The 6,590-nt window shown below is 58.1% G+C and overlaps 1 long non-coding RNA gene across 1 annotated transcript; it reads left to right on the top strand.

Annotated features, from left to right (window-relative positions):
- Positions 1-3,468: 3,468 nt before the first annotated feature.
- Positions 3,469-6,172, top strand: LOC129118804 (uncharacterized). The gene is made up of 2 exons (XR_013181716.1): positions 3,469-4,114; positions 4,462-6,172. It is a non-coding gene; the product is annotated as an uncharacterized LOC129118804 (long non-coding RNA).
- The last annotated feature ends 418 nt before the right edge of the window (positions 6,173-6,590 follow it).

Here is a 6,590-nt window from a genome sequence, read left to right as displayed (position 1 = left end):
TTTATCCTGGAGTGGGTAGGGAAGGAAAGGGACTTTTTCCCTCCACCTGCAGGGACCCATTCCCCCGGCATCACCTCTGCCATCATCCCCAGCAGACGTGAAGCTGCTTGTGGGGAGGTGGCTTTGGGGGTTTGGCATCATTTTCTAAAGCCTTCGAGGAGGCTGCAAAGCGTTAAATAGCCTCACCTGACCTCCTCCAGCAAAGCCAGGCTCTGCATCCTTATTTAGGGACATACATCACCTCCACAGCTTTCCCTCTGGCGCTGGGGGTGGAGCAGAGAAGTGAAATGTCGTGAGAGGAGGAAAAAAAAAAAATTTAAAAAAAAAAGAAAGAAGTAGCTCTGAATCCATCTGAATTTGCCTTGAAACCCCTTTCCCAGCCCAGCCTGGCCGAGCACATCCCGGCCGAGGGCCGGACACATATGCTGTGCCATATGGAGCGGCGCGATCCCAGTCAATCGGATCTTTGGGAGTTTTATCGTTTAATTTCTTAATGTGCTAATAGTGCACAGGGAGGGGATGGATCACCGCTTAAGTCCGAGGATTTATGTTTTTAAGGGAGGGTAATGTATTTCCGAGCGGGCTTTAAATATCCTCGGCCAACGTGACGGGCGACGGGCAGGAGGGTGAGCTGGAAAAGGCCCTGGAAGAGCCCTTTGAGCTTTAATCCAGCACAGGTTTATAACGTGACATCCAGCCCCGTGTCAGCTGAAATTCAGGCAGAAAATCCCCGTGTCCATTTGACAAAGCCATTTTGCCCAGCCCTGAGGGCTGCAAGCCCTGTTCTGGGTCTGTGTCCCCTGCTGCTCCCATAATTTCCATCCATGGTTCCATTCCATTTGAAGCCATGAAGGATGGGTGACAAAACCTCCCCAAAGCCCCCTACCCTCAGTTTCCCCTCTTAGAGAGAGAATTGCATTTCCTTCCTTCAAATTGCCATTGGGATCAGGGCTTTTGCAGACTCCCAAGGTGCCTTCAGCTCCTCAAAAGGAAAGGTCTTACAGAGAGATAAAAAATAAATGTTCATAAAAAAAACAAGCAGAAGTAATTTCAGGGGAATATTGAAATTGCAACCGTTCACCTCTAACCTGCCACGAAACTCATCTATTTATTTTTAAATAAACCACCTCAGCTCTCCATAAATCTCCAGGGCAGGGAACCAAGGAGGGGATGAATTAGGCAGCACCGTGACCCCATCCCGGTCCCCGCTGGGCAGCTGCCTGCGGGGCAGGGATGGATGCTCGCGTGGCCCCGTGGCTCCAGCTGCGGTTGGAAGCGTGGCAGTCTCAGAGGGATGCTCTGGCTGTTGGCTTCTGTCAGCCAGACCTTAAAATCTGTGCCGTTCGAGGCCTTATTTGAATTGCAAACGGCTCAAGGGAGGTGTACCGTGGAGTTGCTCTCTCAGGGTAAATAGGGTTTGGGGTTGTTTTTTTCTTTAAGCTAATAATATTGTGTCATGCTTTGAGGGGGGTGATGGTATAAAGGGCAGGCGGAAAGATTTCTGTGGCTGAGCTGGTGGCTCTCCCCAACCATTTTTGACAGCTAATTTCTAGCTTTTCCTTGAAAACTCCTCAGATCTGATGCGTTAAGTGAAATGTCATTAAGGCAATGGGAACACAAACGGTAGGACTGTGAGACAGCACTAAGGGGAAAGGGCAAAGGCTCCCAGAGGCTTCCAGCCACATGTTTTGGACCCCCAATGTGCCCAAGGTTCTTGTGCTTACTCAGAGCTGGACGCTCCTGCCCCTCTCTGAGCACCCAGACCCACACTCAGGGCACCGACCACCTCCTCGCGCTTCCATGCGGGTTTTTCTCAGCAACTTCTAGGCCTCGACTGAGGAGGGAAAAAGGAAAAGAGGAGAGAGGGGATGTGTTTGTGTTCGTGCAATGGGAAGGGATGGAAGGAAGAGACGTGCGCTGCGACTCGGTGCGGCGCTGGAATGATCTCAGGAGCTGCGGCTTGTGCAGAGAGATCCCAGGAGCGGGCACATGCCCTTGACACCAAATCACCCGGCGAGTAATAAAGGATTTCCTGCCTTCAGAGCCTGCTTGAGCCGAGGTTTTAGCCCAGGTCAGGCTGTGCAGCTCCCTGACAAGGTTACAGGGTCTAACAGGGTGCCCGACCGGGACTGGTGATGCTGGGAATGTGTAGATATCCCTGGATATAAACGTGTGGATAACCACGGCGTGCGCTCCTCGCCACAAACAAAAACCGCGCTCTTCTCCTTGAAATTCACCTTGAACGCAGTGAGATGGGGTGGGTTCGTTGCTTGGTTTGGGTATCATTATTATTATTATTATTATTATTATTATTATTATTATTATTATTATTATTATTCCCCCCCTTTCCTTTTCCCTGACAACTGTCAGCAGAGAGGCTGCAAAAAAAGCTGAGGAGCCACTGCAGGCTGCGCAGCGCTGGGAGCTGTCAGCCCCACGCCACTGCAGTGATGTCAGCCGCAGCCACAGCCACTGCCACCCCCAGCCCCTGCACACACGCGAGTCGCAAGAAGAAGAATTCATAATTACAGTAGCGTAGCCATGAAACCAGCAGTGCTGGGGGTGAGGGAGGGAGGGGGAGAGAAAGCGAAGCCTCGGCCAAAATTGGTACTTACTTTTTTTTTTTTTTTTTTAAATACCTTTTTTTTTTTTTTCCTCTCTCCCCCTGCAAAGCTGCACCCAGCTCTGCAGCATCCTTTCTCCGCAGCGGGGTTTGGGGGGGCCAGGGCAGGGGGTTCCCCCCCGCAGCCCCCCCAGAGCGGGTGGAGGGTGCGGGGGGCTGCGGGGGGAGCTGGGCAGGGCTGGAGGCTCTTTCCCCGCGGGTCGCTCCTTGTTTTAAAAGGCAGCATTTCTGCGGACAACACCCGGAGCATCTCTGCGGGAGCGGGGCTGGGGGCGAGGGCTGCAGCCGCCTTGTTTGCGGCGCACGGAGTCAGCAGCTGGGATTTTTTTTTTTTTTTGGCTGAATAATCCTTTACGGGGAGGGGGTGTGCGGGAAAAAACGGGGAGGGGGGGGGGGGGGTGTGGGGGGGAGCTGGGGGAGGAGGGAGGGAAAGTGAATCAACATCACCGAAGGAGGACAGCGAGCAAGATTAGGGCTGGCTAATGATAAATGAGAAGGCGCCGCTGACAGCTCCGCGCTCCGCGCAGCGCCCGCCCGGCTGCTCCGCGCTCCCTCCGCACCCTCCGGCCGCCCGCTCCGCTCCCGCCGCCGGCCTGGCTCCAGCCCCCTCCTTCCCTTTTCTTTTCTATATATATTTTTTTTTTTATTTATATATATATATATAATTTTCACCCCCCTCCGCATAGCGCGGGGGGGGGGGGGGCACATCCCACCCCCTGCCTCCCCGAGCATCCTCCGCGGGATTACGCGCCTGGCCGCGCTCCGCACCGGCTGCAGGACGGAGGGACCACGGCGGGGCTGCCGCAGGGGGTATTTCCTTCGCTCCTCTTTTTGGGGGGGTCGGGTTTGGGTTGGGGTCGGGCCGGGAGAGGGGGGGTTGGATAGACAGGACACCCCTCAGCACCCCACGGGGGAGGGGGGATGCAGTGGGGGCTGCGCTCCCAGCGCCCCCCCCGCGCCCTTTCTTCCCCCCTGGAGGGCTGGGGCGGGGGGGGGATGAAGGATGAAGCCAGGGCGGTTTATCCGTCGGCTCTGCCCGCCCCCCCCTCTCATCGTACCCGGTTGACCTTTCAAATCAAAGCCCGGCTCGTACCTACCAAGGTGCATTGGGCAGCCAGGGCTGGGGGGTGCTGGGGACGGGGGGGGTGATGCACCCGGGCTCTCCCCCTCCCTCTGCCTTTCCCCCTCCCTCCTCCCTCCTCCCTCCCTCGCTGCTCCCTCCCTCTCCTCTCTCTGCTGCATTTTGCATGAGCTATCTAGGTCATTAGCATTTTAGCGTATGCAAGACTTGACAAAGCTGATGAGAAGCCAGATGGGCCCCTCTCCTCTTTTTTTTGCACCACTTGGGATCTGAGCGAAAGGATTGACTGCAGCAGGCGAACGGGGGAAGGTTTATTGCGCTCCTCCAGACCCCCCCCCGCTTATAGCAGCGCGGCGGGGCTCGGGGCAGGCGGCAGAGAGCGGGCAGCGCTGGGCAGAGACGGAGGGCAGGTAACGGGGCCCCCCCGCCGCCCCCCACCCCACAGCCCGGGGCTTCTTTGATTTGATAGAAGGGTGGGTTTTTTTCCGACGGGGGGGTTGGGGGGTGTTAGGTTGGGTTTTGTCCCCCCCCTCCCCCCCGCCCATGGGGAAGGGCGCGCCGAGCCTCCGCGGGGCGCGGAGAACAAAGGCTGGGCTCCGCGGGGTCCCTCTCCCCCCTCCCTTCCTTCCCCCCTCCCTTTTTCTTCTTTTCTTTTCCCGTTTCCCCTTCTCCTTCTCTATATTTTCATCCTTCCCGAGGAAAGGCCCCTCTCTCCGTGTTCACAGCGGACCTTGATTTAAATGTCCATACAATTAAGGCACGCGGTGAATGCCAAGAACGAGGCTGACCAGCATCGAGGCCGGAGGCGGCTCCGCGGCTCTCCGCACCCGCGGAACCCCCCGCACCCCCTGACATCGCCCCCTCCATCCCCCGAGCTCGGCCGCGGGGCGCGCAGGCAGCGCTGCGCACCGGCGCAGGTGGCACCGCAGCGCGGGGAGGGGGCGGAGAGGGATGCACGGCATGGGACGGGATGCGATGGGATGCGCTGGGATGGGATGGGGACGCACGGCAGCATTAGGGGGGCTCTCCGCGATGAAGGAGAGGGGGTCCTGGCGAGTACAGGAGCCCGGGGTGTGGAATCCGGAGCTGTCACTCGGGGGTGCCCCGCGGGTGGGCCCCGGGGGGACGCGGCTGCTGTCCCCGGGGAGGGGTCGCGGCTGCTGTCCCCGGGGCTGCTCCGCTGCCGCCGCTTTGTGCTTTGCCTTTTCTCTCGCCTTTTCTCCACAGAGCGATGGGGTTTTTCCCTGCTAAAAGCAAGGGCAGGTCTTGGGGTCACCGGGGCTCACGCTGCTCCCCCGGCGGAGGCGGGTGGGGGGGCCATACTGAGGCAAAGCCGCTTTTTTTCTTTATTTTTTAAAAGCTTTATTATGATTTTTTTTTCCGGTGGCTGTTTGTGTGTTTTTCCCCTCCGCCCTCCCTCTCCTTTTAATCCTTATAATTTAAATCAAAAGTGCCGGGTAGAAGAAGGGGGGAGCGCTGTGTCTGCAGGGCGAGGCCGGGCGTAAATCTCTCAGAGGGATAAACATGTCATTTGTTCCCTTTGTATGGTAATGCTGTCCCCCCCCAGCTGCCCCCCACCCCCCAGCAGCTGCCCCAGCCATACATCCTCCCTACAAAAGATCCCAATTACCCATCGGCTGCCTCATTATACTCCTTACACAGCCCCGGCGAGAGGCGTGTGTGTGCGAGGAGCCGAGGGGAGGTGGGGGGGAGGATGAAGAGGGGGGAGAAACAGCACCTGAATTATTCAGAAAATAAAATAAAATTCAAAAATCTGGAGGCGGTGGGAGGGAGGGATGCTGCGACCCCGCAGGGATGCTGCGACCCCGCGGCCTAACACGGAGCAGGTGCCCCCCAGAGCCTTCTGCAGCACAGGGGCTGCTCCCCCCTCCTCCCCCCGACACGCCATTGCTTTCTTTTTCCCCTTCTTTTTCACGCTTTTATTTTTATTTCGGGTTTTTTTTTTCCCCCTCCACCCCTGTAGCCATCCCCACCGCTCTGCCCTGCTCCCCGCTGGGGCCCTTCACCTCCTTTCCCTTCTCCCATCCCTCTCCTCCCCTCCCTTCTCTTTGCAGCTGGAGGCCGCCCTGCATCCCTTCATCCCAGCCCATCCCAGTGCTCCCAGCAGGTGCCTGGCACTGGGGGAGGACAGGCCTCACTGCAGGGGACAGTCCCCCACCCCTCAGGGCATCTGCAGAGCTGTCCCAAATTCGGGGGGCCCTCGGTGACAGCGTGGGGGGTCCCATCTCTCTTTGCAGCTCCGTGCACAGAGCCTCACCTCTGGAATGGTGCCCTTGGGAACACTGACAGCAGCCTGGGCTCCCTGGGACGCCTCTTTGCAGCCGCCGAGGGGTTCTGCAGGTATTTGGGGCCATCCCTCCCCCTGGGCTCGCATCCCGGCCGGTGCGGATGCCGCAAGGAGCCCGTCGGGTCGTGCCAATAAAGCTCTTTCCTTGCGGGTTCCTGCATCCTCTCCTTTGTTCCTGGAGGTTTCTCGCCCGTCTCTTTACGGTGGCAGAGGCAGGACCCTCCCTGAAGGACCCGCACTCAGCACCAGGTGGGGGATGAATGTTAAAATCCGCCCCAAAATAAAAACCTCAGCCTTGCAATTCGGCAGCCCACGGTCACCTGCTCAACCCTGGGTGGGCACTGCTGCATCCTCGACCTCCAGGAGGGTCTGAACAGCCAGAGGGCTCCTGTGTAGTGAATAAAAGGGGGGAAAAGAAAGAGATTTGGGGGTGCCTTCTCTCTGGGATTGCCCCCATCTCGGCAGGCAGATCCCTGCCATGCCGCACTACGTGCAGAACATCCCTCTGCGGCACCGCCAGCCCCACAGCGCCCGGCCCTCACAAACAGGATGGATTTTGTTTTAAAGCTGCGGCATGG

Source organism: Agelaius phoeniceus, chromosome 3, assembly GCF_051311805.1.
Source record: "Agelaius phoeniceus isolate bAgePho1 chromosome 3, bAgePho1.hap1, whole genome shotgun sequence".
In the NCBI taxonomy this organism is placed as follows: Eukaryota; Metazoa; Chordata; class Aves; order Passeriformes; family Icteridae; genus Agelaius; species Agelaius phoeniceus.
This window is presented reverse-complemented; position numbering and strand designations above follow the sequence as displayed.